The sequence below is a fragment of the Pollicipes pollicipes genome, unplaced genomic scaffold, assembly GCF_011947565.3.
Source record: "Pollicipes pollicipes isolate AB1234 unplaced genomic scaffold, Ppol_2.1 Scaffold_4002;HRSCAF=4701_pilon_pilon_pilon, whole genome shotgun sequence".
Taxonomy (NCBI): Eukaryota; Metazoa; Arthropoda; class Thecostraca; order Pollicipedomorpha; family Pollicipedidae; genus Pollicipes; species Pollicipes pollicipes.
The window spans coordinates 29,012,867-29,023,934 of NW_023596420.1; positions in this window are offsets into that span (position 1 = coordinate 29,012,867).

The window sequence follows — 11,068 nt, forward strand, 5'->3', positions numbered from 1 at the left end:
GCCCCAAACCATGCGCCAGTGTGTGGCATTGGCGGACGTGACTGTCTGCACATTGTTGCATCAGGGTCGGAGGGAGATGGCGCTCCGCCTGTCGGGTTCACTGCGCACGAAGTGAACTGTGTTAAAGGTGACTTTGAGCCAGGTCAAAGTGTAGATCATTCGTGCTATTCGGCCATCCTGAATATGTCAGCTTTGGATTAGCCGTCACTCCGAAGGGCATCTGCATTTTAAAAGTCGCCCACCTGTGACAGTCCATTCAGTGTATCGGGTACACTTACATAAACCTCATTGGGCATTCTGCTGGAGCATTGCACGACCAGAAGCTATCTTTAGACGTACTGGTGAGGCCATTTTGCGCTCATGCTGGACAGACTCTCGTCATCGCATCGGCCATTAACGTCCCCGTCCCGGCGTCCGCACCTCGAAGACCACCGCCATGGTGACATATCCAGACCGTCTCCCCAACCCAGCTGACCACAGCCCTCCCGCCGCAGGTGACGGGCGCCTTCAAGCACGCGCTGCTCGGCCTCTGCCTGACGGCCGGTGACGTCACGCCCGGCCAGATGGCGCCACCGTCGGGCCCACTGGCGCTGGCGCCGTGCCGGGACGGACCGCGACAGAGGTTCCGCTGGCGTCGGTCGACCGACGGCGACACCTGGACGTCCAGAGCGCTGACGGTGTTCGCGCCGCCACTGACTGCGTGGCGGCACGCACTCGAAGACATATTTTCGTTGGAGTTGTGAAAAGGTTGCTTGGGAGAAGATAAGCATTCCCCACCGTCGATGGTGGGGGTTTATTTATATGTGATCTGCACGTGCGGTTGTGGTCACCGGTCAGGGCTTTGCTGGTTTTCTGGTGGGCTAGTGGAGCTGCTCTATCCTTTTTCGGGATGAAGCTCGCCTGCTACTCCTGAACTATTCGACGGTGGTTTGGCCTAGTGATGGGACAGCCTGAGTCATATTAAAGGTTTCGGATGATCGGTTTCACTGCCGGCTAACTGCCAGCCGTGTTAATCGGTCTATGGTGCACATGTTGCGGCTTTGGTCCGCTGAGCGATGGACAGAGTACAGCCTGAGGTGTAAATCATCCGTGAAGCCGCAGACTTGACCGTTTTGGCCCTGAGGTCAGAGGCCTGGGTCTGGCCTCGTGCATTTGGAGGTCTATCTATGTCACGTTTCCTGTCTCCCATTGCCTTGCCATGCCCTTCATCCTGCACAAGCCAAGTAACATGCATTGGCATTGTTGCTTCGTTGCAGGTCACTTATGCACATGCATGTGCATAAGGTGTGCTTTGTGCTTTTCGCGAAGGGAAAAATCACAAGACCAGTCTGAACCATCGCATACGGCAATTTACTTCATCCGACATCTGCGATGCGTTGTTACTCTGCGTGATGTAACCTCCCATTTTTTTGTTTCCCGTTTTTGGATGGGTGAGCGTGAGCAGTGAGCGGACGCGTGCAGAGGTCGTGACCCGCAGCCAGACAGCAGCCTGACTGGGCTCCGGGGGAGGGGGGGGGGGGGGGGGGGGGGGGCGTTCGAGTGATGCACGCTCGGCGTTGGGTGACCGAGGCCGCTTCTAAATGAACATATGTTTGTTCATGACTTGCTATCGTAACCTTTTAGCTCAGGAAACATCAAAGACATTCGGTGGTTGCTGATTGCTGGTAGCAGGCTGATTGAAATTACTAATAGTGCATTATGCATATGCATGGTTGTCGATTTCTCAAAATGATGGGAGGGGGGCAGAGTCTTGGGAGTCGCGGTATGGGGACTGGTACGAAATTTGTCTCGATTTTTGTCCGCTTCTGTTCTAGTTATTATCATATATATTTTATATGTTTTAGTTATTATATATATATATATATATATATATATATATATATATATATATATATATATATATGGCTCTCATAACGCAATGACAAACGTTCTCAATATTATCACACCAAAATGCCATCGATAAAACGCATGCATATCGGTTAATGTCAGGGAAAATATTACCACTCTCCACGCATCATTTCAGAACATGGTCCCCAACCTTTCCCCCAAAAAAGTTTGGGTAGATACCCTCCTGTCAAAAAATGTCCTTTCCCCGCTCGTTTCGAAACACGCGCAATGCAGGCCAGTTGTACTTCTGGGGCACACTGTTCGAAGCTGTTGTGCTTGTGAAGGGACAACGATCCTCACCCGCTTCAGTGCGAACGCGCGGCGAATGAAACTCCGGCTAACAACAACGCTACAAAGCATCAACCGAAATGTGAAACTTTATCAATTTTGGTACTTTTTAGAGGCATGCCCATCAACAAGAGCTGATGGATAAAACAAATATTGTTAGCTGCAATGCAATGCACCGGGCATTGAGTTTCGCGGACAGTTAAATGCCTGAGAAGATGTTTTCGGGGTCGGAGATGTCTGATAGTTATTGGACCTGATCAGATGGCCTGATGAGATATGTGTAACTGGAAATCACGCACCGGCAAATGAGCGTACGGTCTATTCTTCAAAAATGAGTGATGAAGCTAACCGGACACTTCCGAAATTGAAATAACATGTCAAAGTGCTCGCAATACACCATGTGACACACCACAACTGCCGTTGTTGCGTGAATTTCGCCGCCGCTGTAAAACACCGACGCTCAGCCGGATATAATGCTGCCAGAGGGACCGTCCCCGCCCGGCGGCACGTGGCTGATAAATTCCCGACCGGTGCCTCGTCACCATACACCCCGGAAACAGCGCCGGACGTGAGGGCCGGCACATGGCCTGGTTTTGCCGCAGACCGTTTATGGATGACATCCAGTAATGCAGCGTTTTAACGGGAGTGCTTACTGTGGATAACATCAAAAGCAACTTTCCTTCGTTTTCAGATTAACATTCACAGTCTACGTTTATGGACCTGACGGCAAACGATGGGCTTCGCTCCGAGTCATCGCGGTTTTCGTGTGTTTCAGACTTGGTACGAAAACTATATCCCTGTTAAATAATGCTAATGTGAAAAGAGTTTATCTTTCTTTTCCATGCCAACTCGGTCATATGCTTTACCAGTTTGCAAGTGCCGGGAGACTTTTCAAAGCATAACACTTAACACAAGGCCAACCAGATGTTGGAAGTCATGAGACTGTCATTCGCCAACATTGACGTTTTCACGCTGCTGCCGTGGTCAGGACCACGGTGTTCCCATTTTGATGCAACTATTCGAGGGTATGGCAACTACGCAAGTATTCGAGGGCAGGGTATAGCGTCATCACCTAGGGTCCAAGCTGGATCAGTAGCGGCTGGGATGGGTTCATTGACGAGCTACGTGCCTTGTCCGAGAAGCATCGGCCATATCCTGCAATGCCCAGACTCCTCTAACTACCCTCGCTGTACTACCGACGCCGCGAGGGAAACATGACTGCAGTGTTTCAGATGTTTCACGGAGGCACGTCTTGGCCGGCGCACGAGCTCGTGACAAGCCACGGCCCGGAAGTGACATGACGACACCAATGTGAGCTGACAGGCCCTCAGGTCAGGACGTTCGTCCGTCGGAACTCCTCCCGCGCCTGGGCCGTAAATGATTGGAACGCACTTCCACCGGCAATGCTATCGTCATCCGCAGTTGAACAGTTGAAGACTATGCATGATTCACGTTGAACGAGCGTCATGTACAACAGCCCACACTGACCATGTCGTTAAAATGAGGCTGCTTAGAACGGGATCGCGAAAAGACCGGGACCCACAGGCGAAGTGACGTTAATTCCTGATCAACACCATTGGGTAACACCATTACAGCTTTGAAGGTAACTTGATACGTTAAAGTCTGCAGGTTGTTGGGGCACTGATAACGTAAACCCGACGCAACTTGTTGGGGAACTGATAACGCAAACCCGATATTTTTGGATCCACGGCTCCAATATTTCTGAACTCACCTGGGCATGCCGCATGTTGCAGCGAGAGTCCCGGCGCGCATGCAGTCCGTCTGCCTGGGTGTGCGTACTCGTAAACACATTTTGATTTGGTTTCCCAGCTGCGCGTGACACACACTAGAAAAGCCGCGCAAGATGACACCCACAATACTCACACCACCGCCCGGGGGAATGCAGCTGTGGTGCGGCCGCTGGCAGATGCTGCGGCAGGATTTGAATACTGCTGGGAAACCGGCCTGAGCCTGACCAAATCCCACTCACATTCCGCTACGGGATTCCCGGAAAAACGCACCATATGCTCAGCTGGGCACAAGCTTGGCTCTACCTGGCCAGTACCTCAGCTTATTCCATGTTATGGGGGCGTGAGTGGTAGCGCCGCCCTCTGGGAAACACCGCCCACCCCAATAGCAGGAATATTTGGTACTGCACACCAACAGCTGACGGCCCTCCTCGGCCATGACGCTGAAGAGGAAGGTAGGGTACCGGGACGCTCCGATTTAATCGGATTTTGCAGTTGAAATACACCGTTCTTTGCATTCGCATGTAGTGCTATTGAAAATGGAACACTTTTCACTCCCGGAATGGGACAGAGCAGTGTTGAGTCATACCAAATGACGATTTCCCGGAGGTTCAAAGACACCTGGATCAAGTTTGCGCTGCATGGATTGTAAGCGGTGGACTGGTAATAGCGACATCTACGCTTTCATGCTGCTGGCAAACCAATGGGGAAACACTGCCCGCTTTACCGGGGGCTACCCCACCATGGGCGATGCTACCCCAGGCGATGTTGTACAAGAACTTTGAGCGATGGAAAGGATTGGGGAGATGTAAAAATATATGAAAATTATCAGAGATAAGGTGTAAATAAAGTCCCGATTAACGAACTAGTTGTACTGCATCCAGGGGTGGCGCTACGGGGACAGGGAGGGGTTGAGGTGCGCGTCTTCTGTCCTAACAACCTCTTTTTGGAGAATAAATATATCATTCGCGCATGTTATTACCAAGCGGCCACTGTTTCCATTTCTACCGTAATGAAACTCACTCACATCGGTAGGACTGCATCGCTGATATACTATTACGACACGACTTGGACTCCGAAAGACTGTTCGGGGTTTTCTCCGAATAAGCCGAGCAATATCACGTTACATGCATATATATATATATATATATATATATATATATATATATATATATATATTAAAAATGGCTAGCACAAAATTACTAATACATTCATCGCTCCGTACATTCCAACGTTTCGAGATCTTATCTCATCGTCGCAGAAGACTGAGTGGCACGAGAAATAAGTTTAATAAAAAAGGATAGATAATAAATGAATTAAATTAAAAATAAGTAAGATAACTTTAATGAAAAAGGATGCAAATTGCGTTATATATATACATTAAATATCATAGAAATACAAATGAAATACAAGACTATTGGGCGGTGGGCGGTGAGCGCTATTGATGTGATTGTGGCAATAGTGTTCCCATTGTGTCTTCCTAGTGTTACCATTATGAGTGTTTCTTATATGTATCAAAGTGAAAACATGACTCTATCATACTTCAACTAATTATATATATATATACACACACACACACACACATATATATATATATATATATACATATATATCCCTCTCTCTCTTTCTCTCTCTCTCTCTCTCTCTCTCTCACACTCACTCTCTCTCTCACACACACACACACACACACACACACACACACACACACACACACACACACACACAATTCAATATCACGTGTAGCAGCCTATGGGTATAAGACCTTTGTGAAAGGCAATGTGAGAACTGACATTGCATTGGGGTATACGAACCACGATGCGACTCCTATTTCTCCAGGTGTGGCTGCTATTTTCGTACGCTCTCGCCAGTGCCCATCACGTATCATCGCCACTTTCACCGTCGGCTTTTTGCAATGGCCTTAGAACGTAAGTAGATAGAGTCCTGCAGTGTTTCGCACTTTTTCTGTTCATTGCGCACCTTCAGCATTTTGTAGCCGAGTGCCTTGCATGAAAGCGTCATTCCGTAATAGGTTATGAACCCATTGCCACAACAGAGTAGCAAATGGAAGGATAATTTTGGTAAGTTTTTTGTTAATCAATTATAAGGTATATTTTAATGCAGCATCGTTGCATATATACATACATATATATATATATATATATATATATATATATATATATATAAATCGTCTTTTCAGCAGTTTTGGTGGGATAGTTTCGATTTTAATTAAAGGCATGGCATGAGTGGGCTACGCAGGGGCTACAAAAGTCATTTCTCTTAATGTTTCCAGGACTTCGTAAAAAAAAGCGGCGGAGCGGAGCTACGCAAAATTTGTTTTGCATTCATATATTTCCATTTTTCTTTCTATGCTTCCATTTTTGGCGGCGCAGCCGCAGCACGGCACCCCGGGGAGCACCAGTGCAGGCGCAGCACGGTTCTCCGATGGCAGGGCCGCGGCACTGAACCCTAGCAGCACCGGTGTAGCCGCAGTACGGCACCCCCGCAGTGCTGGCACAACACGTCACCCCGGCTACACCGTCACCCATGAGTCCAATAGATGACATAACCCCTCTTCCACTGGTTTTCGTGACTTAAAACGGCAAACGCTGTCGGAACAGAGAGACACATCCCTCGTGATGAGCAGTTCCCCCGTAGAAAGGCGGCTGGAGGAGGGGACCCAAGCGAAAGACGCTCAACGCCTTGTAAACAAAAAAACAGAAGAAAGCCAAAGCAGAACGGGCAAAAAAAAACAGGGCGAAAAGGCCGCTAAGAAGTGTTCTCGGTACAGATGCCATTCATATGCACTGCTCAGAAGGTGTCACCGGGAAGGATGAGTTGTGGCTTCTTTGTAGTGGATGTAATCGTTGGGCACATGAAGCTTGCAGTATCCGTTCAAACATCACAGGGTCCGTTGGCGGCTACGTACCTCGGTAGATCAGCTGTGTCGCAAGAATGAATATTTGTTGATAATCTGCCGGCTTTTTACGGTACTGTTAAACCAAAAATGGAGAAACGGGTCACTTGTCTTCGCCGCGTAAAGGAAAGGCTAAATGTTTGTTGATTAACCTTGGAACAGTTGTAAGAAGTCAGTATGCCTCGAAGATACAACAACTTCGGTGTACTTCCACTCTCAGGATGCCCATCGTCAAATAATGAAGTGCCAACTCCGATATCACCTGAAATTTTAGATTTGTAGCCTGAAAAAGGGTAAATCTGAAATAGAAAAGTGGGAAATGTTGAGGTATTTCATTCACTTTGAGTCAGACGGACATGGCTTAGAGTCATAGGTGCGATTTTTACACGACAGAATACGCACAGGCTACTCTTCCTGCAAATTTGGTAATTCTAAACGCGTTAGTCAAGCGTTTGCAATCATTGCTACGATCATACAAACTGTATGGAGAAAGGAAGGATGGTGTAACCCCGCGGTCAGCGCTACCCCATAGTATGACATCTTTTTCAAAATCTTTCGAGAAGAAATCTAATTTTTACCAGATTTTGACCGCTCTTGCAAAACATTAGGAAAACTGATAAATGGTTGCAGGCGAATTACTTTTCTGACACCCGCACCTCAAACTCCACCAGGATATCAGGCAGAAGAAAGGGGTTCGGTGCCACCCCTTCCTCCCCTACAAAAGACTGGGTCTTGGCAGGACACAGGCCGGTCTGCGCTGCTGTAAGACCTACCCAGTCGAGACCCCGACAGGTTTTCTGGATGGGGAAGGGAAGGGAGGGGGGGGGGGGCGGCAGCCAGCGCACTGGTGAAGGGGGAGGCGTGGGACACAGGATTCACAAATGGCCCGCTCCTTTTGAAAGGCTTCCTTTCCCCAAAAAGTCACCGGATATCGCTCACCTCGTTTTGAGGAGCACGATTTTCTTCATTTCATTGTACTTTGTGCTTTTTTTTACTGAAACGGAAACACAAAAGGCACCGAAAGATGCAATTCTGTCCACAATTTGAAGTCAATAAACTAGGGGAGCCTGGTGCTAATTGATTGTACGGAATAAACCACCACAGTCATTCGTTTTGCAATGACTCCCTCACTTCTTCTAAGCCAATAGCACTCAACAGTTGTCACAGATTTTATTGGGCTGTTAGGAGCTTTGTGAACGTAGATGATAATGAACGTAGATTGTAGGTCGAATGCGGTGATAACGTTGTATTGAAATGGTCAACTCATGTTCGTCTGGGAAGGTTCGACCACTGTGCAGCTAGCGCCCCGATAAGCCTATCTGGAGCCCATGAGCTAATAACCGAATGCTCTGCGCCAGCAAGGGGCCCTTTTTCATTCGAAGGACCCCGCGTCAATCCAGAACCAACTGCCCCATTCAGCGGGCCCGTGCCAGAGAAGGCACGGCTGCATGCTGATTCTCTGAAGGCCTGTGAATCGACCATAGGCCCCGGCCCCGTGTCACCAGAATGACAGCCGGTAGGTGGCCTGGGCTGGAAAGGAAGGGCCTTTCAGCTCCTGGCCGGTGAAGGTAATGTGCCTCTAGTCTTCTACCCGCAGGGCTCCTTTCAGGGAATGACGCGGGTCTGTTTAGTGTTCAATATGGTGAATCGAAACAAGGTCAGATATTGGTATAGACGTGGCCAGCACATGTTTGGCTGAGGACATCTATCCTTTTTCAGAATCGAATGGCGATCAAAAGTATCTAAAATGGTTTTGAACATGCGCGCTCGTAATCTCTCGGGCAATAGCACCGATGCCTGACGTCGCAATCTCCACGTAGCCGTACGACGTTGGCCGGCGCAGCTAACACCAGCCAACTGGCGGCAAGCGAACAAAACTGACCATGTGGCGGAAAATCACGCCCCAGAAAACCTTTGAAAACCGACTGGGGTTGTTCAAGGTTAGCCTGGGGCGTGTATCTCGCGCGTGCAACTTTGAGGTTGATCCTCTGAACGGATTAGCAATTACAGCGACACGAACATTAGATTCCACCATTACGTCATGAGTTCGTGATGCTGTAAATGCCAATCCGTTCCGAGTATCAATCAGAAGATTATACAGGTGAAGTTTGTGGTCCAGAATACTTTCCATGCAAATTCAGTTATTTCGCAAAGCGCTTGAAGACATTAGTTCCCAATGCGCGAGCGTTTTCGTCCACCCGTTGGCTGTCACCAGGTGTTAGCTGCAGGGCCGACGTCGCGAGGCTAATGGAGACTGCAACGTCGAGCGCGAGTGTTTTACTGTCAATGAGAGCAGCTTCTTTAGAATTATTGTTTTTTTATCGAATGACTGAAGAAAGGATGAGCGTTCTCTCAACGTTTAGCCCTGATTCTATCCGTGGTGGCATGGTATCACTACAGGGCCCTGAAACTTTATCTTATTGTTTTAACTTGTAACTACAAGCAACATTGCATCTCCTGCTTCACTCCGTTTCAGTTAAAGAAGGCAAAAAATTAAACAAAAAATCGGTTCCCTCGAAGCAAAATGGGCCTAATAGCGTGACCTATCATTGTGTGTCATTTCAACGGCAGAGGCCTTTACTAACCCGGTGTCCCCTCCCAACCAAGAACCTAGCTGTGCCCCTGCTTTTGTAACCAGATGAATACAACCTATGGATGACGACACGGGATATCTGTCCAGTGGTCAAGATGCCTCTGCTTTCAGTGCACCTGTTTTACTGGCACAAAATTAGGTCGTTCATTTCGATTGCATGACATCGACTGCACTGCACAGAATGAATACACTGTCAATGCGGCAGGCACGCCATGGATGGGAACCAAAAAACCGGCGCTGCACCTTTCCGTCCGGGCCCTGGCTGGATTCCGCTAATGGCGGGCTGGGAGTGGCGATGTGTGGTCCCAACATCACGCCATCCGCTTCCGTGAAGCATCGCGAATCAATGCCATGAGCGGCAAAATCAATCAGCGGCCGGCTGACGGGCGCCGCAGCCAGGCAGGCATGTGTGCTGGTGTGCTGATCCGGCCGCTGGGTGTCGCCCTGTCCCCAGCTTCGCCGAACTGCGCCAGCCCGGGGGCCGACCGCGCGGGTATTTCCGCCTGGTGACCTCGGGGCGGGCTGGGACGCGGCAGGCCGCTGGTGTGGTGACAATTTCCGGACAGTTCCGCTCGTTGGAAGGTGCGTCGTGCACTGCGATGAGACGTCTTTCGTCAGACTGAGATGACATGCATACCGCGCTTCTCTGCATTGAGATCGATCTGGGGAAAATACGCGGCTTCTGTGGAATGCGCAATCACTCGCAGCACAGGTCGGGACGGTCAGATGTAACATTATAACAGTCATAAGCAGTTCAATTTCTTAATTCTTAGAAATTCAAATGTTTTGATGTAGATGTGTACCTGTCTTGTTTTTTGTTGATAGACATTGCAGAATGGAGAGGGAAAACAAAATTAAAAAGAAGAAAACAAAACAGACGAAAATAATACGTAAGTCGCGTTTTACTGAATCTGCTTATTTACGCTTGATGAACCCAGTATTGCTGCGAAAAACCTATCTCAGACGATCAACTACGATTCTTTAAGTTTGTTCTCATTGTCACCATACCGCACCTTAAAGTTAGCACCCCCCTCTCCTCCCGCTTTCTCCGAAATACCTTGACGGGACAGCAATCTCCAGCTTCAGCGGCCTCAGGCTGCGCTGCACCGGAGCCGATGTTAGCACACCCTCCTGCAACCAGTGGTTACAATGCTAAACAGCAGGTGCCACCGACAAATCGGTGCTCGTGCATCTGTTACCGCCCCAGAGAGCAATGAATCGACGGCAGCGGTCTGCTTTGAACATGTCGTGGTCTGCACGTGGCCAGTTGGAGCGCCGGGCGTCGTCGCGATATTTGCGCGATGAGGTGCCAATACACCGCGGCTACCCTGGCAGCCAGCCGGGAGCGGTGCCGGCGACCCGGCACCAGCGGTGCCAAGCTGGTGCTGCGTCGGCTACCCTGGCGGCCAGCTGAGAGCGGTGCTGGCGACCCGGCACCAGCGGTGCCAAGCTGGTGCTGCGCCGACTACCCTGGCAGCCAGCCGGGAGCGGTGCCGGCGACCCCGCACCAGCGGTGCCAAGCTGGTGCTGCGCCGACCACCCCGGCAGCCAGCTGAGAGCGGTGTCGGCGACCCGGCGCCAGCGGTGCCAAGCTGGTGCTGCGCCGGCTACCCTGGCAGCCAGCCGGGAGCGGTGCCG